Source organism: Schistocerca americana, chromosome 11 (genome assembly GCF_021461395.2).
Source record: "Schistocerca americana isolate TAMUIC-IGC-003095 chromosome 11, iqSchAmer2.1, whole genome shotgun sequence".
In the NCBI taxonomy this organism is placed as follows: domain Eukaryota; kingdom Metazoa; phylum Arthropoda; class Insecta; order Orthoptera; family Acrididae; genus Schistocerca; species Schistocerca americana.
The window spans coordinates 146,795,088-146,821,535 of record NC_060129.1 but is presented as its reverse complement, the minus strand read 5'-3'; the positions used below and the strand labels follow the sequence as shown (position 1 = coordinate 146,821,535).

Here is a 26,448-nt window from a genome sequence, read left to right as displayed (position 1 = left end):
GTTGTATGAATAAACATTCTACAGAGAATATTCTCAGAGCAAAAGAACATTTTTCTGATAGTTGTTTAATTCATATGAATAAAAAAATTAAAGCATAGTCTCTGACATGGGAATTCCTTTTCACTACCTCCCCTCCTCCTTGAGGAATTTCTTTGTGTTTTTCCACATCTGGCACAGAACGCACTAGTTATGTTAACATTCAATTCAGCTCGCTCTAATAAGCGAACTGTTCAGTAACTAAACACAGATCTGGCATCAGTGTTTTGTGGAAGAGTTACACTAAGTTTCGATTTTACTTTTATGTGCAGCAACGATTACGGACGATTTACAAAAATGCATTTTCTGATGTTACTGAATTTGTTGAAATCTTTTTTGTCATCGAAGTCAGGTGAACATATTATGCAAACAAAATCGTAAGATTACAAGAAATTTTTGTCTACTCCAAACTGGAACTGTTAGTTAAATGCAAGATAATTTCGGTAAAATACATTGCCTGTATGGTTCGTTATGAGAAACAGATCCCTATGTTTGTAATAAACTAGTATGAATTTTTCTGACCTGCCTACTTATTTCTAATATGACAAAACAAGATTTATACTGTGAGATGTCATGATGAACATCTGGAAATGTCAGTGACATAGTTGTTTGGTGTATACCTAAGTCTTCTCATATGTCAGTCTCGAAACTTGTCTGCTAAATAGGAACAAAAATGTTTTAATTTTCATGTTGGTTGAAAAGTTGCCCACTCTTCTTTCAAGATTTCCTGGAAGTAAGTTCACCAGACAGATGTATGTTAAACCTGTACACACTTGTACAGTTTCTCTCTCCAGTATTTCTTTTTTTGCGTTCCAGGAAGCAGGAATTCTTCAGTTATTACCAAAAGGTTGGTAAAACATAACCTCAGCAGAAATTGTCAGCTCAAAGTATGCTGCAGAGCTCACTTCAAAAAATGGAATGTTCTCTGCTTCTCTAGATTTATCCATACGAAATCTGAGAATGATTTTTGTTTCAAGCAACTTTCCTCGCCCTTTTATTCATGCTGATAACATTCTGGGTGATTTATTCACGTGAACCTAAGAATGTTCTCGAAAATTTTGAGAAAAAGTATATTCTCCAGTTTATTCTTACAGCCTAGTGATGTGAAGAGACCAGTTGTGTTGAGCACATCATGACTAAAGTGTGTTGAATTCTGTGGAAGGCAAGTGTTTGACATTGTGACAGGTTCAGAAGTGTGTCTACTGGAGGCTTTTTAGTGGGATTGCTGGTGTAGGCTCAGAACTCATGACAAACCAGTCGGTTATGGGAGGTTGGTTAGTTCACCCTGCTAAGCTGGATTTTGTTCTAAATATTGGAGCTTTTGGGAATTTTGGTAATTTGTGTGACTGTCCGTCGGTTTAGACATGTATCTTTAATTTTTCATAAATGGGTTGCTACGTAATTCTCGATGCACCGTGGGTGTAAGTAAATATGACTTCGGGAGTTGATGATATTCTTTGTTTGCACACAGATAAATGTACAGCAAATCACACATTGCTGTTGTTTAACTCAATGACATTGGACAGGATATTAGTATTTAGTATTTTACTCTATGGTTTTGTATAATAATTGTAAGATCTCTTACTGTTTGTGATCTTGGAGTTAGGCAAGAAGTGCTAGGGTTGTGTGCCATTGTATCATTATGCAGACGAGCATTGCCAATGCTTACTGTCAGTCAATAGAAATAATTGCTACATCTACTTCTGTATTCTACATATCAGTGGGGTCAAGAGGAATATTAGGATTCAAATAGTCGCCTGTGGTCAGGGATGTAATGTTAATGGCTACTGCCATGTCACCCTTTTGTGCTCATGTGTATTCAGTTTTGTTGCTAGTTAGCGGGCCAGTGGAAAATAGAAAACTCATTGTGGTCGCAGATTGATCTGTAGCTTAGCCCAGGGTGTAGGATAGATTGCAAGGTAACAATTCGGTTGTGAGTTGACAAAGTCAATGAATGTGATACTAAAAAAAAAATGTTGGGGTAACACACTGATCTGTAGCTTAGCCTGTTCGAAAAATTGTCCATAGCATTGCATTATAGTTACCATATTGTTTACAGTGTTTTTAGCATGTTTCCTACATGTTTTTAGCATGTTTCCTACATCAGTTGTCAAAGCTGTCGACTTGTACACAACATTCCTTTATATCCCCACTGTGAAGTGCATAACACATGTGACATACCTCCAGGTGTACCAGTTAAGGATAATAAGGAATGTTTGCTGTTGACCAGTGATACTGGAAACAGGTAATAAATGCTGTAAATAATGTGATGTTATTGGCAATTTTTTTAAATGGGCTAAGCCACAAATTTATCACCTTAGTTTCAAATTTGCTGGCATGGCCAACTCTCAACCAAACTGTCAGCTTCCAACTTAACTTATGCCTCAGTCTAAGCTACAAATTAGTCACCACAACCAAATTTATTTTTTCCCCTACATTTGTTGGCTGCTCGAACTGACATCAAAACTGTTAATATGTTCCAAAAGGTGACTTGAAAGAGGCCTTTAATATTACGTCTTTGGCCAAAGTTAGCGACTTGTATCAAACATTCCTCGTAACCCTCAGTTGTTAGGTCTTGGTACATTTGTGCATGGAGTGTTGGAAGATTTTAAGTGCTGTAACTAATCCAAAACTGTCATTGGCCCTGTGGGAGAAATATGTAGAGGGATGTAGTATATTCCAAGATTCCTCACTTAGCTAGTTCTTAAAAATTAGTGTGTGAATGGATTTCTGGCAGCTAATTGTTCGTGCTACTTTGTGAGCCTCTCCTTGGATTAAGTCAGTCTTTCACCTTCGTGCTGCCTGTTTTGTATTCATTCAGTATTTTTTGGCAGTACTGGTTCCGTACATGTCAGTGATATCCTAGAATAGTTCTCATAAGTTTTTTTAAGCAATAGCCTTGGCAGTACAGAAAATTACAATTCCGACCATCTGCTTTGGCCTGTAACATTATGAAGGTGGCACATATCCATATTTTCAGTGTATATCATATTACTTACGACCATGTCACGAAATATACCCACGCACTAAGATAATAAATGATGCAAAATATTTCACTCCAGTCATAAAAGAAACTAGCCCTTATGGGACAACTGCAGGGTGTAGGTAGGTAGCTTAGGGAGGGGACAGGCTAAATATACAACAAAAGAATATCACTATTGCAAAATTAAACCAATAAACAAAACACAAAATCCATGAGAATAATGGCACAAAAAACACATACAATGAGATTGAATCTTTCATTTTACTTATATCTCAAACAAAAACAGCGATACCAAGAACGTACAACTAGCAGAGTTATTACTAGAAGCTAATAAGATACACTCCATGATACTAACCACAGTAAACTACTAAATACAGGCTCCAATTACAAACACAAACCACAAATTTGTAAAAAAAACTACTCCAACATAAATTTGGTTTCATGACTTGAAGACAATTGTGAAAAAGAAGCCCTCTCCACTTGCAATAAAAACCAAAAAATCCGTAAAAGCATACTTACCATCCAAAGTCAGTTGCCAGATCTTGACTGGCATGTACACTTTCTCGTGCACAGCCCCCCCCCCCCCCCCCCCAACACACACACACACACACACACACACACACACACACACACACACACACACACACACACACAAAAATTGTCACTGGTTTGAGGAGAGACTGCTTGTTGTTGACACTTCACATTTAGCCAGGGCACCATGTAGCTGGAAAAATTTAATTGTAGGTGCCATATTGTTGTCCATAGCAGCAACCAGCGAATGTTGCAAGATCCATAAAAAGTACCAAATGAAATCCATACGTAGTCCCAAATAAATGACTTTCAGAACCATTGACAACACCATGAACAAAAACGATAAAAATTGAATGCAAATAGTAGGTAATAGCCAATGACATTTAAGTAACTCACTGTCAAGGCAACAAACATTCCCGGAATGTTGATTAACACACAGCAGTGTCATACTAACATCGCCCCAAAACAGTTTAGAAACATAAGCATCTTGCACTAGAGTGCATGACCATTTAGTCAGACGAACTCTGCAAACACAATCCATTCGAACACGCCATGCCTTGGTGACGTCACGTAACACTGCACAGTTATGTCGCATGTCAAAACAGCTGGGTGCAGTTGAACTTTTTGGTTGACCCATCTCCTTTGTAGACTGACTGCATATTCCTGGTTTTCTACTGCTGGTAGTAGAAATGTTGACAAGGACTGCTGTAAGTTAAATTTTGTTAACTGGTCAACATTATTTGGTAAAACAATCTATGAAAGCTGTGTACTATTCCTGACATACGGTAACTGACATAGTGTGACTAGTTAAAAGATTAAAGATCTCTTGCTTTGACTCTACAGCTGGAGAATTTTTTTTATAATGAATGCCTTTTCCCCCCCTCCCTCCCCCCCTCCCTCCCTCCCCCCTCCCTCCCTCCCTCCCTCCCTCCCTCTCTCTCTCTCTGTCTCTCTCTCTCTCTCTCTCTCTCTCTCTGTCTGTGTGTGTGTGTGTGTGTGTGTGTGTGTGTGTGTGTGTGTGTGTTATTACTTGCAGTTGGATGACTAATTTCTCCTTATTCATCTTTTGCAGGCATGAGCATCCTGTCACCTTTATTGATCACTGTGCAGTCAGTACCATTTTTTACCCCTCTCTCTGGAAGTGCATGTGTGCAGTTATGTAATGTTAGGCCTTTCGTTTCTGACTGTTGCAGAATGAGCTTGAGGCAATGGGGATGGATCTTGTGCTGCAACAGAGTCAAGTAGCAATCAATTCTACTCTGACACAGTTTCATTTGTGGTGGTGGTGGTGGTGATGATGATGATGATGATGATGATGATGATGATGATGATGATGATGTGCAAGAGATCTCTGTTGAGCCAACCTCATTCTCTGCAGCAAGATCATGGTGGATGTCTGCAGTTGTCAGGGAGTGCCTATGTGAGTAGTAGTAGTAGTAGTAGTAGTAGTTCTTTGTAGGCTATTATTCTTCTAACACACACACAAACAAAGAAATTGCACACTTGCATTAATGTCTTGTGTTCTTGTCTGCTTGAAGGTGCACTTGATGATGAATCACAGTTGAATATGTGGACCCCTTTCTCCAACATTAGTTTGTGGGGCTTGATGCCGGTCATTGAGGGGAGGGAATGTGTAAGTAGTAGTTCTCCTACATCTAACAACCAACAAGATTGCGTGCATGGATTACTAATGTGATATTTGGTCTTGTTTGTTTCTAGATGCACTTGATGAGCAGGCTGAGCTATACCAATTTCTGCTTGAGATAGTGACCAGTAAGGTCCCATAGACTGTTAGAGGAAGCTTATTTCGAAGGTTAGTAGAAACACTATATATGCCTACATGTATCTTTGTTAAAAATTGGCTAGGTGAGAGTAGGACTAGCTCTCTAAGGGTTCCCTACAAATGTAATTAAGTATCTATATAGTTCATCCATCCCATGAATCTAGAATCTCGGCGATTTTTTGCCTGTTATTGACATTGATATTGGCGGTATATCGGTCCCTTGACCTGTTAGTCTATCAAACCTAGTAAATTTGAAGTCAGATAATAAAAGGATCAAAACACTTTTTTCGTATGCTTTGTGCCAAGTTTCGTGATTATAGGTCAACAGGTTCTAATGTGTAACTTCGTGAGTATAAAAATATGTGACATAAATGGTCATATCTTTTGATTGCATGAACTTAGAATTTTGTGTGTTTTTCACCTCCAAGGCACCATAGACCTTAGAATGTGACATAAATTTCAACTTCATACCTCTACCAGTTTCTGCAAAAAGGGAGTGTAATAGGTGGACAGACAGCAAAGACCCAAAAAATATATATTTTTTGTGTGATACAATTGCAGATTAACACTTAAGATTTTTTCATTTGTGTGTGCTTTTAAAACTTGCTTCTTGACAAATTTCATGATTCTGGCTCAACAGAAAGTCCCCTATAGGTTTTGATGAGTGAGTTTGCAAGTATTGAAATATGTGACATAAATGGCCATATCTTATGATATCATTGGCTTATAAGCTTACAGTTTTTACACTGCCAAGGGACCTTAGACATAACTAACAAATTTCAACTTGATGCTTCTCTACGTGTTTCTGAGAAAGAAAGGTTCTTAACAGGTGCCTGAATGGAGACAGTCTGATAAGAAAAGCCAAAAAAATTCTTGTGGTATAATTACAAATTATTCTGTAAAACAGTGTTTTGCCATATTTCATGATAGCAGGTCAGCTGAAGGTACTGAATAGGTTTTGATTAAGTAGTTTCTTAGGATCAACACATGAGGTGTAAATGGCCATTTCTTTTGATTGTATTGACTGAGAAGCTTCAAATTTTTACTTGCCAAGGAACCATGGCCTGTAATATGTGACATAAAGTTAAACGTGATTAATCGGTCTGTTCCTTGCCACGCGGGATTAGCCGAGCGGTCTTAAGGCGCTGCAGTCGTGGACTGTGCGGCTGGTCCCGGTGGAGGTTTGAGTTCTCCCTCGGGCGTGGGTGTGTGTTTGCCCTTGGGATAATTTAGGTTAAGTAGTGTGTAAGCTTGGTGACTGATGACCTTTGCAGTCAAGTCCCATAAGATTTCACACACATTTTTTGTCTGTTCCTTGGGGTTTTTATACAAACAGGCAAACAAAATTATCCTTAAGGGTTCTCTTTTTACAGGCAGATATACAGAGTACTAAACAGAAATGCATGACAAAGAATCCAGCTTCTGACGGTAGCATCCTATCGGAAAACTATTAATTCTTCTCTTCCCCTCTGCTCAGTGTTTCACACTCATTAAGATAACTGTACGAGACAGTCTTGCAATGTTCCATTTATTCTGTGTTGTGAGATATGTAGCCAAGTAGTTCAGTTTAAATACTTATGATTAATTTATTCAAAACACTAATCTGATTATTCTAGAACAGTGCCAGTGAGATATCTTGCGCAGGAATGTTGTCAGTGCGTGCCATGAGGTATGGGAGAACAAAAGGTGTCAACTGTTTGTGTTGGGATGAGAGAGCAGCAAACAGATGACGTGTATTGAATACATTTGGAAGAGAAATTGAGACATTACATTAAGTGAGATTATAAATGCAATGCAAGGATAGTGTTGTAACCCACGATTATTCGAGCAGAGGGGGGGGGGGGGGACATTTCTCTGCTGCAATCAATCTGCGTGTGCACAGCAAGTGGGTCCATGTTTTTTCATTAAATCATGGGAGGATTGCCACAGAGGAGGATTAGTAAACAGGAAGCGAGACAGATTTCAGTTTCAGTACTAGAAATATTTTGCCTACATTCTTGTCTCAGAGGTTATTTTAAAGTGTCCTCCCATTGGATATGAAACTGAGGCTTTGCTGACCTATGAGCAGTAGATAAGCTCCACCGTGACTGCTGCTGGCCCCGATGTAGACTTTACCCCACCAGTCCATTCTTACAACTACTTCATTCTAGTTACATAGGACAGAGGTCAGACCTGTTTTGCAGGCTAGTTCACAAACCCAGCAGATCCCCTCATGTGCTGTGTTGTCACAGTAGCACTCACAATAGAGTGCTCTCACATCTCGCATACCGATATCGATCACAGGTTGAAACTAGAGTACTTTCGGGTTGCGAGAAGATGCAGTGACGTTTTTGTCCCGAGTTTCGCCTGCAAATAGGAAGTGTTGGGGTGAAACGATAACCTCTATTGGTACCGTATTACTTGTACTGTGTCTGTCCAGTAATGATGATCTTCATTTAACATCAAACATTTATTTACTGTTGTGATGAATTAAGTGAGAAATAATAAAGAATTAATTACTACAAAATGTAATGTGTAAATAATTAAGGAGAGCATCTACCAAATAGCAGAAGTGTTGAGTTGTTGACAGGCATTCACAAAAGAGAAAAAAACTAGCTAGTGAAAGTACACGGTTCCAGAGACCTTTTGAAGTCTCAAACATCTGTGACATACGCGGATTGAAGTGACGAATGAAAACTTATACCACAGTCGAGACTCGATGCTGGGTTGATGCGCCAAGTGCCACCTTGGCACAGTAGCCTTACACCACTGCACGGACTACCCTAGCACATCTCTCTCCTCAATCCAAATTCGCCCCTCCATAATTATTAAGCCTTTGACTGCTGGAAACGCACCATCTGCTTGGCGCGGCGTAATGCGGCTACTGAGCTGTGTGCCGGGACCGGATCAGCCTGCCCTGCCCCATCCGCCCTGTGCCTGAATACTTCTCGGTTGATTAAGTCTCGTACAGAGCTAGTGTGAATTTATGGTGACTTCGAGCTGTAATACCTTGGGCAATAGTTTGTACAGATATCAAATTTGGCCATCTTGTAAAATTTCATGTGTTCTCTTAAGAATAATAATGAAAGGAATTTTACTAGCAATATTGAGCCAGAAAATTGTAGGCCAAAAACGTAGGCACTTGAAAAAATTGTGAAGTTTGGTTTCTTGCATCTCCTGAACTAATGCTATGACGAACATGAAACTTGGCAGGTAGTAGCCTAAGAACACAAAGTACGTAAGTATAAAGTTTCATTTCTGTAGCACTTTACAGTATTGAATTAAGTGCAAAATTGAAGATTTTGTAAAAATGTCAATGTGTTATTTTCATTCTGATTTTTCTAGAAAAACTATGCTCTGTAAAACATACGTAGCTGTATAACTGGAATGAAAGTTGAGTGCAAAAATCAGGCCTGAGAACAGTGTAACTTTGGATTTGCATATCTAGTAGAGTGAATGCATGATGAAAATGAAATGTACAGTGCAATAGATTGACAGCACGACGACAAGGAATAAAACTTTCTATTTCCTTTCTATTAATAATCTACAAACAAGTCGAAAAGATGTTGATTTTTATGAAAAGATGAAAGCGGGCTGTATTTGATACTTCTTTTACTAATACTATTTTCTATTGATGCTTCAAAGCTAGTCTCATTTGAGCAACAAATTTTAAGGCTCCCCCACCCCCTTCCCCAGAACAATGAGTTTAATTTCCAATATTGGTTAACAACAGAGGCAAAGTAGCAAGAAAATTGCACTGAGAAAAGAGTTTTAACTGTGGCATGTTGTTTCTTGTTGATCAGAGACATTTAAATCAGTTGTGGAAAGCAGGTTTTGTACAAGTAGACAGAGTGTGATCTCTATTTGACTACTAAGGATAAAAGAATATAATTGTCCATGTTACAAGTTAATAATTTAAATGTATCGTATGCGTTTTGTTATACTGGTGCAATGTACTCGACGTAATTACATTTGCCATATGAAGTACTCAGGCCTCATTTGAATAATTTTACACCGGTTGCATCTATTTCCCATCCTTCTTTTCAGTCCAGGCTTTGGACTGACACTGGCGAACTTACAAATAGGTTTATATTTTTTACATTTTTGCCTTTTTTTTAGTAATTCATTCAAAAGTGTCAAATTTTCTCGGATTTAGTTCTCAATGATTAGTAATGCTTCTTTGTATGATAAGTCTCAAAGCAGGGTGCAACACATAATAGAATGTCACAAGTTTTGCATTGGTATCTAGTTTCCCGGTGCACTTTCTGTTTCATGCAAACCACGCATCTGGAAATTAGCGTACTTTTCTGCGAATGTTTACTCACGATAACAGCCGGAAAATGTCTCCCTATGAATCGCAGAGAATTCTTGTCATCATAGTGCCTTCCCCTACCAGCTTTTCTCCATTCTGTAGCATATTTTTCTACAATCTCCCTTAAGAGAGAAAGGTGAAACTGTGAGTGCCATTTTTCGCCCTGTTACCGACTGGTGGAGAGCATGAGCATTAAGAATTCACAAATCCGCAATGTGAAAAAAATGTTTTTTTATACCATTTCATAGTCTTACGCACTGATCCCACTGAGCTCAGTAACATGTCACAATGGTCAGCTGCACCCATACTCGAATTGTAAGCTACAATACATTGCAGTTTCTTCATTTTTTCATCAGTATGTCTGTCAGTTTTCTATGTTTCAACCATTTGTGTTGTGTGACTTGTGGTAAACATGTACAGCTCTTATCGCACCACTTGATAGCAAGGACCTTGTCAGTGGACTTAGTTTCTCCTAGTTTTAATTTCTTCTGCAGTTTTGGCATGTTACGTCTATTCTTATGAACAGTTCCACATGCGGCTGTTCCATTGTTGTGAAGCCAGAGGAACTGGTTCCGGGTGTAGTACTAATTATCGACATACAGAATATGACCCTGTTCCAAATACGGTCCCATAAGAGTTGCCACTACGTTGTCACTTTTCCCAAATTGTGGAACCCAATTTCTGTTGTTGGGTGTATATATACAATAAAATCCAAAGTATACCCACTCTGACAGTCACACAGTACAAATGTCTTTATTCCTAATCTATTTTGTTTGGTTGGAATAAATTCCTCAAAAGATAAGTCTTTTGAACAGCAAGATACTTTAGTCTATACAGAGCTTGTGATGTGGGCGAAATGAATTACAAAATGTCTTAGAACTTTGTCAACAATCGTCCTAATTTTAAATACTGTCACCTCCAGTACTCTGAGCTATCACTGAACTGTAACATTCTCAGAAGTAGACAAAACGGTCTCATGACATAATTTCACTGAAAATTGGTGTGTTCAAACGTTTCTCTGGACCAATAATCGCTTAATTTTAACTTCTTAACTTGCGCCATTAGAACGCTAACACCAAAAAACAATACATTTCCTCAAATACAGTGTCTTTCCAGTTTGACAGTCGAGAATTTAGAGATTCTGTAGTATTTTTACATTGTGTAAATGTAAAAGTGATATGTTTCATCTGCCGCCATAAATATAACAAAAAATGAAAGAATGCTTGGGTCAGTATCTAATTGACATTAGTGTCCTGATCTCAAGTCATCGAAGTAACAGTTTAACAGCTTGAAGCAGTTTATTTCCAGTCATAAGGGTCACTTTATTGCGCTCTTCTCCAAACCGTTTCAGTGTCACTTTCTGATTCCTTGGATTCAGAGGGACTGCTGACTGTAATTCCTGCTCTCCCCTCTGATGTAAAGGGCTGAGGACTACAGCTTCAAGATTCTGTTGAAGACTCATCGCTGCTAGCCATGTCAGATAATTCGCACTCACTGTCTCTCTTAGTATATTCAGGATTTCTTTATCTGTGCAACCACGGCGACGTAACATTTCTCACATAGAGAACAAGAAAACTGACGAAAATACAGGTATCTGTCGAATTCTGAAAAGAGGGAACACAGCAACAAACATGTGCACTCTTGAACTATGCAGTCAGACCGCTGAACAGCTACTGGAAGAGCAGCACGGAAAGACAGCTCTGTGTGTTTACCGCGTCTGTAGCACTCAGGTAGCTGTGACTCAGCGCGCCTAAACTCTGCCCTAGTGGTGGAAAGGCTGGTGGCGCGGTACGCGTCAACATAACCTTAGTACTGTAGGGAAGACCCGCGCTTATACGTGTCACGCGTGCCAGGGGAACGGCGGGGAATGAGGAGTTAACACGTCCCCAGCAGTCAAAGGGTTAGTTTTGCACTGCTCAGTGTTAACTGGTACATCGAGCACGCGTGAGCTGGCTACATCTTCCTGTACTGCAGAGCTGATTGTTTACTGAAGGCAGTGATCACAGAATTTAACCAAATATATATCCCAAGGTGCATTACTGAAATCATTTTAGATGGAAGAAAATAGGATTTGTGTGGTAAGTGCATCTGCCTAGTGTTCCTTTTGCCCCCCCCCCCCCCCCCCCCTCTCTCTCTCTCTCTCTCTCTCTCTCTCTCTCTCTCTCTCTCTCTCTCTCTCTCTCACACACACACACACACACACACACACACACACACACTTACATTTACATTTACATTGTGCTGTCTGGACACACAATGCGAGTATTCAGTATTGCTATTTCAGCAGGTGGACTGGAGAGGGGTGGGGGTTTGTCAAGTGAGGGGGAAGAGGCAATAGGAGAGGTGGGGGTGGGCATTTAGTGACTTGGAGGAGGGCAGCAAGTTTACTGGTTGCGAATGCATTAGGGAGGTGGCAGGGGCTTGGGCAGAGATATGATCTACGGGTACCCAAGCTGGTGTGGTTCAGTGCACGATGATGACGATGATGTCTTTGGTGGGGGGGGGGGGGGGACAGAGGAAGAAGGGCAGACCGTTGGGTGGCGGATGTGGAGACAGTTCATTAATGGAGGCTGATACCAGTAGAGTAACACTTATCTGTATAGTTTGGTAAAGCTGGTGGGGGGGGGGGGGAGATCCAGGTAGGCCATGTTACAAACCATGTTAGTTCTGGTAGTCAGCTGTTTGTCATGTGGACATAAAAAGCTATGCATTGATAGCAGTAGAGTTGGTGTATGACAAGGCTGCCTTCAAAGGTGGCATTGCGGCTGATGCGCACTGTTCGGAAATGGAACAGGAAAGGGGGAGATAAGAGTGCTACCAGAGGAACACACTCTAAGGTGGCTTGTGGAGTATGGATGTAGAGGAATTGTATCCAGGTACCAATGTATGTGAATCGGTGTTCGGTTTCCACCAGTGGATAAAAGCCCTCTTTGTATCTTTCCTTCCATTATCCTCTCCAGCTACACACCCATATTGCTCTTTGTCTAATGTTGTCTACCAGTGTTCCATCTCAAGCTTTTTGTACACACCAGAATGCGATGGAGATCTGTCTTTGTCCACCTGACGTCTTTTGACCTGGGTACGCATCCTGTCCCCTGCATTCCATTTTCTTTACACTCATTACTTAAATTATCCACTCCTAGTACGTTGCCTGATCAATTTTCAGGTTTTGAATAGTTGTTGCATCTGAAGACCATTTTCTTTGTTTATGAGTCAAAAGGGTAATGAATAATTGTGAATTTTCCATTTTCAGACCTGTGTGAATCTTAGTTTTAAAGACAAGTTTGTTTACCAGAAGCTCGGCTGCCTGTTTCTGTAATGTTCTTATCTTGCTACGCAATGTGTCGATTATGCGAAATTCGCTAAAATTGTAATATCCTGCTTTATCACATCTCAGTTAAGCATCTGTGTGTTTAGTTGTCATGGAGTTTGTACTTTGAATTTCACTTCACCAATGACATTACTATGTCGACCATTGGAACGGTGGTATCTGATATGCTGACTGGGAATGTGATACTCCATTTTACTGTGTCACATCTGCTCATATGCTGCGTTGTGTTGTCACAATGTCTAAATACGTGTATTGCCTGTAGGTTAGGAAGTTAGGTTAATTTGTTGCATTTACAGTTACATGAATTAGTGATCATTGAACATCAGTCTTCTAAAGATGAAATAAACAATGTGCAGCTTCATTTTAGAAAATGAGTGTGTGGGGCCTGTGTTTAAATTATTTAGTGATACACAATTCTTGTTTTGTAAAAATCTTGCGTGTTGAGTGCTCCACAGTGTGTGCGTATTTGATTAAACTAGTGACTCACCCTGGCTTCGTATGGGTAACACTAAGTATCTGTGGCCGGGCAACTTGTCTGGGGTAGAGTTAAAAAATAAGGAAGCGTTCTTACATATCAAAGCTAACAGTTCTTGTGGATCCATAAGGGAAGAACATTCATGTGTCTTCATTCAATAACATGGAAAATATTCTACTGAAACATTTTCAACAGCTGAGAAATGGAAGCATTCTTTTGAGTAAATTTTGGAAGCACGAATTCGGACAAAATTAGAAGGAAGAATGGGGGAAGAGCAACATAGCTTCAGAACAGGAATGTCCACGGTGGATATAATTTTTGCTGTAAGACAACTGCAGGAACAGCACGCTGAATATGGAATAGATCTACTAATGACCTTCGTGGACATTGCAAAAGTGTAGAAGTAAAGTGTGGAAAGCCCTGGTGAACAGAGGAGTGGCAAAACAGATTATTTGGACGTGTGAGCTGTGTGAAAGTAGGAGGAGAGAGCTCAGTTTGGTTTGAACAGAAGAATGGCTTGAGGCAGGGAAGTGCACTTTTACTATTACTCTTCATTGTAGTGACGGATGATATAATGAGTGCAGTAGCACAAGTAACTGATGAAGGAAAGATGGAAGCTATGGTGTTTGCAGATGATCTGATGATTTGAGTGATTGAGGAGGAGGAAGTCGAAGAGCAGTTGGACATGTGGGAACAAACAGTACAAGAATATGGGATGAAATTTAGTATAAGTAAGAGTGAATGATTATCACAACAAGAAAAGAGAGAACAGCTGGAATAGCAATTGGTGAGGAACAATTGAGGAGAGTGGAGAGTTTCAGGTACCTAGGAAGCCTGATGCAGAAAGATGGAAAAAACAACAGAGAAATAAACGAGCAGGGGAGAAAAGCAGAAGCATTTCGGAAGTGCGCCAGAAGCCTGATGTGGAGCAAGTATGTACCCCCAAATCAGTAAAAACGTTATCTACCAGCCATACTATGTTACAACATATGCATCAGAAACCTGGGTTACGAAAGGAAGAGAGAAAAGCAAAGTAGAAGCTAGTGAGATGGAATTCTTGAGAAACAGTATTGGAGTGACAAAGATGCAGGTTAAGAAATGAGAGGATCATAGAGTTAATGAAGGTGGAACCATTACAGGAGGAGATAGAGAAATCAAGACCGAGATGGTATGGACACCTTAAGAGAATGTAGGTGAAGAGGATACCCAGGAGGATACATGAGATGAAATTGGAAGGAAAGAGGCCAAGAGGAAGACTGAGAGACAGGTGGCTGAAAGGAGTAGAGGAATGCATCCAGGAGAAAGAAGACTGGACCAAGGTGAAGACGGAGAGATGGTGGCAAGACAGATGACAATAGAGGCCTATGTTCCATACAGACCTGGTCAGAGGCTGGAAACTGTCAAAGGCGATGATGAGGTGCAAATATATGGGCAACAGGAAGCAAAATTGTACTTATTGTTGACCTATGCCCTGTACATGTCAATGAAACACAATTTCTGAGGAGTGTAGATCTTGTATTCCTTCCTCTGAACTGTACATCATCTGTGGCATCTGGGTGTGGGCAAATACACTCTGATAAAAAGAAGTACAGAGTAGTAGTTGTCTAGAAGTCAGTTTCATTCTTTGAGAGAAAGGCAGTGATAAGGTTCAGCTTACTGCAGGCTATGCGTGTGTTTGTTGCTGCCTGGAATTTTGTTACACAATACTGTTAAATTGTTACACAAAGGCTAGCTGTGAACATGACATTGTTCCAGAACAATCTCACTGCGATACGCTGGAAAGATGAAACAAAATAGACTGCTTATTTTTTTAGGATTCCATACCTCAATTGATAAAAACGAATCCCTTAGGCCTACAGGATCACTTTGTTGTCTGTTTCTCACTGTCCGACAATTAAAAACCCTTTTTCTCATAAGCAGGTAAACATATGAAGCAGAAATTGTCACCTAAGATATACAGTTCCTTGGTGGTGTAAAAAAAAGTGTAGCTTTGGAGTCAATGGAACCAAAAGATGCGGCCATTTGTTGCATATTTTGATATGTCTAAACTCACTCATTAAAACACACAGGATTCTTCCCATTGACCTGGAAATATGAATTTGGAAGGAAACAAGGTTTCACAGTACAACCAAAGGAAAAATTGTTGCTTTGTAATTTTATCATACAAAAATAATTGTCATTTGTTATGTGATGTCAGGAATGAAATTAAAACATTCTTGAAAGTCTTGCAAGTCCTGGGGCTGATATTTTGCCAATATCAGTGTTTATAACAGGCAAATGCCATAAAGATGCTAGGGTGGAATGAGTGAATTGTGTCTGTACATGAGTGTTCATTTTGTACTCTCATTCTGAGACTCCTAGTCACACCTGGCCAATTTTTTAAAAATAAGGGGTGTGTTCTGTGGAAAGTGTAATAATTGTATGGTTACTGCATTTAAATTTGTAGAACTGGAGGTTGGTAATTTGTAATTAAATAGAACTTACGTCACCTGAATAAGCTTCCATCACCTGAACACGCTTGAATTATCATTCTGTCACTCCTGTGTACTGTGGGAAAAGCCCAATTTAAGGAAAAGTGTGGGTCCCCAGAGATTTGTTGAAAGGATTTTACTGTATGTCCTATTTTAATTAGCATATGGAGTGAAATCTTATGACAGTGATGGGAACTGCAACATCCAGTCAACCTGACTGCAACATGAGGTATATTCGAACTTCGGCTGCATGCCACCCGGCCAGACTCCTAGCACTGTCCGGTGTGAGCTACATTTTCCATGTGACTGTGTGACGTTTTCCACATTTCTCTTCTCATACCATTAAAACATCAGTTTTCTACGAAAAAATCTGTGTCCTGGGTCTCGGGTCTTGTAGGACATTGCTGGTAGCTTGCACTGGCGTGATGCTATACTCGGGCTTTATATCTATCTCGTTTGGGTGATTCCGAGTAGTTCTGCTTGAGCATTTTGCTCACTCTCCACGAGCAGTCTGTAATGGACATAGTATGTGTAAATTAGTGTATTTTTATTATTTTTATAATAAGAAAACTTATATTTTACTAGTCGAGATATTTATTTGCAGTACAAAACAGTGTATCTGTATTGTTGGTAATTATCTGAGGACAATCAAAATTTACAATCTTCTAAGGCAATTATAAAAAATTTGAAAAAAGAGTATTTCCTACTTTAATTTTTGTGTCGTATCTGAGCTCTGCGCATATCGCGCAATGTTACAGCATGTTCATTACACAAATGTTTGACAATGAATACATGTTTTTTTGCATCTTAGAATGGTTTGACGTACCACTTGGCTGGTTTATTTGCTACGTACATACAGAACATAACAGCGATATCAAAATGCTTATTATGTTTCATGGATCGTTAAATTTTCTCCAACCCGATAATTCGATTGATATGTGACAAAGGAATCAGATATTTTGCAATTTGGGCAAGAATGTCATACTCCGACCTCCAAACGGGTTTGAATATTGTCAAACATTATATTCCACATCAGAAAAGATATCTAGTACTGCTCATAACAGCTCAAAAAATGTCAGGAGATTGAGAGCTGTGCCGTCTTTTTCCCACATTACTTGTACATTCAAATGGCACATTTTTAACAACGCGCGTGCACACACACACACACACACACACACACACACACACACACACACACACACACACACACACACAATATTGATTAGAGTCTAAATTTTTCTAATGTGAATATTCATGTATGTAACTGTCAGTCAGCATTTCTTCACGTACTGAAAAGATTAAAACAGTCCATGATATTTTTGGAATGTTTTGCCTTAGCTTTTACCCTTTGTCTACCAATATTATGAGAGCATGTCTTCACATTGGAATGACCTGAATTGTAACTCCACTCTGTTTGTCTTTGCTTGATTGAAACAACTGACATAGTGCTTGGATGAAAAACATCTCTCGATCTTCTTCTGATGACTGTTCTGTCTTGGTACAGTGGTCATTGTGTTTGCTGTCTAGGTCACTTTCAGTATTATTGGCTCTAACTGATGCTACTTCAGTATCTTCTTGTCCGTCTATCTATAAAAATCCAAAATAATGTTAATTTATTTATTTCTTATATACTTAGCATTGTAAATAATAAAAACACAATAAACAAAGAGCAGTACACACAAAATGACATTTTAAAAAATATGAATAGTGAAATATATACTTACGTCGACACTTACGGAATGAGCTAAATGCTGCACAGTGATGACCGGTCCAACCTGCTGACCTCTGCTAGCGGCACCCGCATACTGACATCACGATGACAGTTTGTGTGGGTCGGAGGATGGGTAAAACCCATGAGAATCCTGTAGGGATTGTTGAGAGAATGCAGAATGTCTCAGAATTTCTGTGAGCAAAGTACAGTGAGTGCTCACAGATTAAACAACAGTGTATATAAGAATTTATTTTTAAGTTGCTACTTCAATGACAGCAAATAAACAATTACATAATAATATATGTATAATAATAATAATGCACACACTTTCAGTGAAGAAGTAAATAAGCATTTGATGACCAATATCTTGAAAACAATACAGTAGATAGTTTATTAAATAAATGACAACTGATATGGTAACTTCTCTGTCTAGGTTTTATGATGACAATGAGGCAATAAATAGCCTCTATTTGTAGTTTTTCGCTTGCCAGTTTGTAGTCACAATGGTGCAATTCCGTCCAGCTCCCCACTGTCCATGTTGCTAGAATCAGTGCCAAAACCGTCTTCGTTGGTATCATTGAGACAAATCATTTGTTATTCGTGGTCACTGATGACACCTTCATTGTCCATGCTGCTCAGATACATTTTTTGACATGTTTGACCTTTTTTCTCCACAATTTGCTTCCACATGAGCCTCGTGCAACAGACTTTTTACCTCTGCTATTGTAACAATAAGTCCTTAATAGTTGTTCTTCCTAATGTACCATCTTCACATGACTGCATATGAAATCGGTGGTGGCAGTAATATGGCGGCAGCCTTATTACAGTCTGATGATGCTCATCAGAGATTGTCTTTTACAGATGTGGGGCAATAAACTTCTTTTATTTAAATGAGTATAAAAGAATCTTTGTCATACTCATATCTGCAGTAATTTTTGTGCCTCTAAACCACTGCACCATAACTGCTTGTCCATTACCACTAAATGACACGGAGCATTGTCCATTACAATTGTTTTAGGTAATGGAAATTATATAGTGACCAGCCCCTCTCCAGGTTGGCAGATGACACCACTACTTGAAATATCATCTGGCCCGCATTCACTGACAGCTTCCTCAGAGTTATGTCACATTTTGCCAAGCCATACTATCAAACGAATTGTCTTTGCTCACAGTTTTGTTCAAGAAAATGCTTAAAGCAATAACAATACACTTGTTTTATAAGAGGAGCTTTGTAGCAGGAACCCATGCTTTCCTGACCAATTCTTAGTGATGTTTTCCATCCCTGAAAAGTTCTTTGTTTTAACAATACTTATAAGTTTGCTGTGATAGGATTCTCTTTCCTGCTGTAGCAAGCATAAATATGCCTGTGAATTGCATCAGTCTTGAAAGAACCTTAAGTGTGCGACAAGGTGAAGCTGGTTTCTGGCTGTGCAATTAGTGTAAACAAAAGTTAGCTGCAGGTGAGAATTATATCAATAAAAAAGATAAAACTGTAGGTGCTAAGGTTATGAAACCACCATGTTATGAGAGTTTACCTAATCAGATATTTGTGAAGCCTATAGGTACAAAAAAAGTTTTGATGTAAAAAGACAATTTATTTTATCTTGCATAAACAGTAGCTGTAGTGAATGTGCAAGAGAACTACAGAAAAAAACTTCCTGGCAGATTAAAACTGTTTGCTGGACTGAGACTTGAACTCGGGACATTCACCTTTCGAGGGCAAGTGTTCTACCAACTGACTACCTAAGCACGACTCGTGACTTGTCCTCACAGCTTCACTTCCACCAGTACCTCATCGCCTACCTTCCAAACTTAATAGCAGCTCTCCTGCAAAACTTGGAAATCACAGTTTTAATTTGCCAGGAAGTTTCATACCAACACACTGTCGACTGCATAGTGAAAATCTTTTTAAAAGTGGAATGGTCCCAAAAAATTGAAACAATATTTTGCACTGCTGTTTTATAATTAACGATAACAAATGTGTGGAAGGTGATGTTTTCGAACACCTGTGCCATTTCAAATACTGTTGTGGTGATTTGTCTAAAAGACCGTCAACGAGAGGTACTACTAAAATTGATCTGAGGAAAGAACTACAACAAACAAATGCCAGAACAGACTTACGTTAATGTTGTTAAACATGTTTTTTCCATCTGCTGTGACAGCCTTTGTGGTAGGGAAAAAACCCAACATATAAATACCTTGTCAATGATTAAATAAAGAAAAATGAGTGGCTTTTGCCTATTGCATTGCAGAAACATTGTCATATACAAAGAATTTATTGCCAGAAAATGGAAATAATTAGATATTGTTCGTGAAGAATTAAGTTCTTTCGAGCCACCAGAGGTAAAGAATGTGTGACGATTGTGATTTGTATCAGGTGAGATTTAAAAATAACAGTTACAACCAGACAGACAAGGGCAAACTGCTGAGTGATTCACAGCTTTACAGAATCAAGGAGAAGGTACACTCTAAAAAATAAAGATAACCATAGTGTCAAAAACAGCTCCACACACAGTTCTTAATGGCGATCTGTGGAAATGTTTGTCTACACCATTCTTACCATTTGGATGTAAAAAGTTTCAGTACTAAGCCACTTTCAAATCTGTCAGGATACACACACATATTGAGAACAGAATGTCACTGTCAGTCCCTATATCATAATTATGATATCACATACTATTTTTATATGACAACAACAATGGTTGTAAGAAACTAGTGCATTTACAAATAGGAGCGTAGCTAATGCTCCATAGAGGTGCCCTCAAACTTGATTTTAAAAAGTGGGTACCAACATCACTAAGAAAAGAACTGGAGGACGGTAGTCTATGATGTGGACTCTTGCAGGGCACACATCAGGGCTGTTTCTGCTGTTTATGTACGCTGAAACAGGAGATTTGAAGGTCATCCAATTTTCGAACTAAGTTTTGTAACTTAAGTTTCAGTGAAGAATTTTATACTTAAATTTTCATTTTATCTTATTTTTTGTTGCTTGTAGCTTAATGTAACGTAATGCACACATCTATTTTTTCCTTCTGTTCCTTAGGTATATTGTCACCACTAAGTCAAAATATGACTAGTGGTGGTGAGGTCAAGAGTCAGCTAGAGTTGTAGTCATGTGATTGGCTATTGGCAATACTTGCCAACTTATTGGAGGCATTCGTGACGTTCATAATTGTAAGTATTTCTGAGATCACATAATATGTAATGTATATAAAATAATGCTGTTATTGTGTGTTTCTTCTTTATTGGTATTTTCTAAGTATCAAAATGTTCTAAACCACAGCATAACAAAGCACAGTACAATGTGAGCCCATGCTACACCATGCAGGTTGGTTACTGTATTTACTCAAATCCAAGCCGCACTTTTTTTCTGGTTTTTGTAATCCAAAAAACCGCCTGCGGCTTAGAATCGAGTGCAAAGTAAGCGGAAGTTCTGAAAAATGTTGGTAGGTGCCGCCACAACTAACTTCTGCCGTCGAATATATGTAGCGCTACACAGGCATGCTTTGCAGGCACAAAGATAAATACTGGCGCCAAAACCTCTGCGTCAGTAAATAAATTAAAAAAAAAAAGTGGAAGGCGAGATTTTTTCTCCGCCCCGAGCTTCGACCACTGCATTTTCATACATTATCCAGCGAAGTAAATACAAATTCCGTATTGTTTATCTTCGAAAGTAGCAGCATTTTAATGTACTACGAAAATCCGACTGAAAAGACTGTTTGGGATGTTTGTCAATATGGCCAACTCTACGTTCTGAATTTTTTCCTACCTGTGAGAAGAGATTGTTGCTAATAGGAACTTTTATGAATTGTGAATCACATGCAGTATTCTCTTCACCATAAGAATAATATGAATATAAACATTTTGCCATGTATTCTTTGCTGCTGCTATCTTATTTAAATCCTGTCTGCCTAATAAACTACGAAACTAGTGAGACAACAGCAAACGCGGAAGAATATACATATCATGTCATGTTTATATTCGTATTATTCTTATGCCTAATAGTGATAGTCAGAAATGAAGCACTTCAATTGACTAGATTTTTAAATCTAAGATGTGTCTAATTTCTGTGCAGAATGTAACGTACTAAAGATGCGTCTGCAAAGATTTTCAAACAGAGCAAAATTTTCGCTAAACTCTCGTTCAGAACATTTTCTATCATACGCAGTCTATTATTTGGTGCTTGTTGATCATTATCAAAGAAAGCATCAGTACAAGTAACAACAAATAGCAGTCTCTTGCCATTGTTTCGCTAATGAGACGGTTCCTCTATTTTCTTTTAATTGTAAGCGGCGATAGCACACACAAAAGCAAGCCATGCCGCGAGTGGCGACAGGTCGTAAACACTCATCAGAATGCGACAAACTATGCACGACACAGAACAGTAATGCATTTTCAGCTTAGTGACGTAAACACCTATAACAAAGAGAACGACACTTATCAGATCAAAGAAAAATAAGCAATCAATTCAAGCCACACGAAGCACATGAAAAAGGAAGGGTACCCGTATAAATACAGACGGAGCGCCTGACTCATAGCAGTGGCTACCTGGTAAAGCTTAACTGCTAAGCTTACGACTCGAACCAAACTACTGTAGCTGTATCGTCATTCATTCGACCTAAATTGTGTCTCATATTACAATGGACCAACTTTGTTTAGATTTGGAGGTGCGGCCTAAAACTTTTCTCTCCCCTTGAATTTAGAGTCTCGAATTACAGGTGCGGCTTAGATTCGGGGAAATATTTTTCCTTGATTTCGAGTCCCATTTTTCAGGTCCGGCTTAGATTCGAGTGCGGCTTGGATTCGAGTAAATACGGTATGCTCTAAAAAACAGAACTGGCAACACCGGAACTTCGTGTCACATCTGGCAGGAATTGCTGCATTAGGATGGGTTTGCGCCCCACTGGTTAGCACCACCCGTTTCTCATTCTCCACTTATTAAATTGTTAACACTGCCAACTTGAAATGCGTACACCAGTTGGGAAGTTTCAGCCGCCTGGATATAGATGTTAGTGAAGTAGTTTTCACAGCCAGTTGTAAAAAAAATTTATAAATTACATACCGTAACCATTCTTGTGAATGAGTCTATTAGTGGAAACCATATCATAATCCCTACCGTGTTTCTGAGATTAGTTCAAACATAAAGAGAGAAACTGCAGCAGGCAACTTTATTTTGTATTTGTATCGATAGATACAAGAGGGGTTCCACGTTTTCTAGAGCCACATCTTCTGTCTCTGCTGTATATGATATGTCGTGTTATAGAAGTTGATACGCAAGCATTTGTTTTATCAGGTGCCATTTTTGATTGGCTAAATGTCGGAATACCATTCTGACAAATAAATGACTTTGAAGTGCAGCTTGTACTGTATGTCAAGATGGCCTTTATCAAATTCTTGTCTCAATTAGATAGTATTTGGACTGACTGACAACTGTGATCAACATGGGTCCTAAGCTGTAGGAAGAATTGGTGTAGGGTAACTGCTATTTCTAATATCTTCACATCTGTGCTGGTTTTTTATGGTGAAATCGACAAGCTATTCGAGAATTAGTAATGAATTGAAAGGAATATGAAGAGTAGTTGGTAAGGAAGTGTGCGGTCATTGGCCTGGTTATGTGGAATCTGGAGACGAGATGATTTGGGAACGTAAAATCTAATCTGCAAGGATACAACATGTTCATAACTTGGCTCAACTCATTTTTAACGTAATTTCAACAACACAGTAAGCGGTTTATTGCAAATGAATCATGGAATGAAATGAGATATGTTTAAGTGTGGGATTTGAGGTAGTGATGCTTACCTGAAATGACGCATCAGATCCTCCATAGAGTGCTTACACATTGAAATGTTGTACAAAGATCATTTTGGACTGTGAGATGTGGTTCAGACATTACTGTACGGTCTATTAGTACCAAGTGCTAATAGACCCACTGCTACAGAGGCGTTCCTTGCATTCCAGCTTTCATTACGGCTGTACTGCCCGCCAAAAGCTGGTGCCTGTGCTGAGAGATGACGTTACAGCAGATATGAAATACTTCACAAATTTTTCGAAAACTAAAGAAATTTGATTTTTGCACATCCTACAGTCTGATATCTCCACTCAATAAAGGACTGAATTTATTTTCGTTATCCATTATACTTACTGCACTGCATCCAGTTAAGTAAACAAACATTGCACAAATTTATAGAATTTTCAGAGGTAAAAATGCATTGCACAGAATTTGTATATGGTTGGTCTTACCTCGTACATTGCAGTGAATTTTATTTTAAATAGTGCGCTGAATGATACCATTCTAGAGTAATTGGGTTTTATTTATGAAGGACAGTCGTGCACGATGTCCCCATTCACACCCTTGCACATTGCAAATTGTGAGGTCATAACAATTATCATTTCTCATAAACAATTCAAGATATGGAAATGAGGTTTCTCCCAAATGATAGCGAGCAGTGACGCACATACATTGTAAGATAAGTACTCAAAATTTTTTCATTCACCAAGATGCAGAAGTAACACATTTGCAGCAGTGAGAGGTAGGCAGCTCAGGATGCATTTGGATGTGCACAGCACTGCAGGAAAATGCAAGCAGTGCTTGTATACATGTCCACAACATCTGGGGAGTGGTGTAGCAGGACATATACCGTATTTACTCGAATCTAAGCCGCACCTGAAAAATGATACTCAAAATCAAGGAAAAAAAATTTTCCTGAATCTAAGCCGCACCTGAAGTTTGAGACTCAAAATTCAAGGGGAGAGAAAAGTTTTAGGCCGCATCTCCAAATCGAAACAAAGTTGGTCCACTGTAATATGAGACACAATTTAAGTCGAATGAATGACAATACAGCTACAGTAGTTTGGTTCGAGTCGTAACCTTAGCAGTTAAGCTTTACCAGGTAGCCACTGCTATGAGTCAGGCGCTCCGTCCGTATTTGTACGGGTACTCTTCCTTTTTCACTTGCTTCGTCTGGTTTGCATTGATTGCTTACTTTTCTTTGATCTGATAAGTGCCGTTTTCTTTGTTATAGGTGTTTACGTCACTAAGCTGAAAATGCATTACTGTACTGTCTTGCATTGTTTGTCGCATTCTGGTAGTGCGTGTTTACGGCCTGTCGCGGCTCGCGGCATGGCTTGCTTTTGTGCGTACTACCGCCGCTTACAATTAAAAAAAGAGGAACCGTCTCATTAGCGAAACAATGGCAAGAGACTGCAATTTGTTGTTACTTGTACTGATGCTTTCTTTGATAATGATCAACAAGCACCAAATAATACACTGCGTATGATAGAAGATGTTCTGAACGAGAGTTTAGCGAAAATTTTTCTCCGTTTGAAAATCTTTGCAGACACCTCTTTAGTACATTACATTCTGCACAGAAATTAGTCATCTTAGATTTAAAAATCTAGTCAATTGCTGTGCTTCATTTCTGACTGTATCACTATTAGGCATAAGAATAATACGAATATAAACATGACATGATATGTATATTCTTCCGCGTTTGCTGTTGTCTCACTCTAGTTTTGTAGTTTATTAGGCAGACAGGATTTAAATGAGAGAGCAGCAAACATACAATAATACATGGCAAAATGTTTATATTCTTATTATTCTTATGGTGAAGAGAATACTGCATGTGATTCACAATTCATATAAGTTCCTATTAGCAACCATCTCTTCTCACAGGTAGGAAAAAATTCAGAACGTAGAGTTGGCCATATTGACAAACATCCCAAACAGTCTTGCCAGTCGGATTTTCGTAGTACATTGAAATGCTGCTACATTCGAAGATGAACAATACGGAATTTGTATTTACTTCGTTGGATAATGTATGAAAACGCAGTGGTCGGAACTCGGGGCGGAGAAAAAAAGCTCGTCGTCCACCCCCCCTTTTTTTTTATACTGACGCAGAGGATTTAGTGCCAGTATTTATCTTTATGCCTACAAAGCATGCCTGTGTAGCACTACATATATTCGACAGCATAAGTTAGTTGTGGCGGCACCCACCAACATTTTTCAAAACTTCTGCTTGCTTTGCACTCGATTCTAAGCCGCAGGCGGTTTTTTGGATTACAAAAACTGGAAAAAAGTGCGGCTTAGATTCGAGTAAATAGTATACAGGCCCATAGCAGCGGAAGGATTAAGGCACTCACAGCACCACTTCAGGGCAAGTTCATTTGTAAACTGGGCTGTTTTCATGGGGGTATGAGTGTTTTTTCTTAATAATATACTTCCATGTGTTAGCTCATTCTCATTGTAATACATACTAATTATATGTTCCATTTGATCGTAACAGGATGCGGACTGGCAGTGGTGTTTGCCTGGTCTCGTGGAAGGCATAGGTTTCTTCCGGATGGGGAGTAGGTGTAGCTTGCAGTCACTAGAAGGTGCAGCTCTTCAGATGACTAAAAGGTGAGGATGCGGTGCCACGGCTGCAGGAAGCTCTGCAGTGCACTAATTTTTCCTAATTAGTAATTTTCAAGTGTAGTTTTTGTCATGGCCATTAATATCTTGAATTTGAAGAATCAAGTGTGTTCTTAACCAAGTAAAAATTTGTGGTTTTTGAAGACTTCGCAGAATATTGTAATGGATCTGGCAGATGCCATGTGAGGAAATGTTGATACAAATTCAACAGAGGCAGTAAATAGAGCAAACATGGATGTAGGTTCATACTTTTGTGTCATTTTATAGCACAGACTCATCTATGCCTTTAGAAGATACAGAAGAAATACTGAAATTTCTAATTTAAATTAGTTTTCTTTGGCACAAGAGGTGTTTAATGTAATGTTTGTCTTATATTGGTTATTGCCACCATTGTGCAAAATTATTAAAACAGCTTGATTGGATATT

At 39.0% G+C, this 26,448-nt stretch overlaps 1 long non-coding RNA gene across 1 annotated transcript; it reads left to right on the top strand.

Moving 5' to 3' along the window:
- Positions 1 to 4,810: 4,810 nt before the first annotated feature.
- LOC124554076 lies at positions 4,811 to 20,778 on the top strand. The gene is made up of 4 exons (XR_006968233.1): positions 4,811 to 4,970; positions 5,089 to 5,183; positions 5,270 to 5,363; positions 20,656 to 20,778. It is a non-coding gene; the product is annotated as an uncharacterized LOC124554076 (long non-coding RNA).
- The last annotated feature ends 5,670 nt before the right edge of the window (positions 20,779 to 26,448 follow it).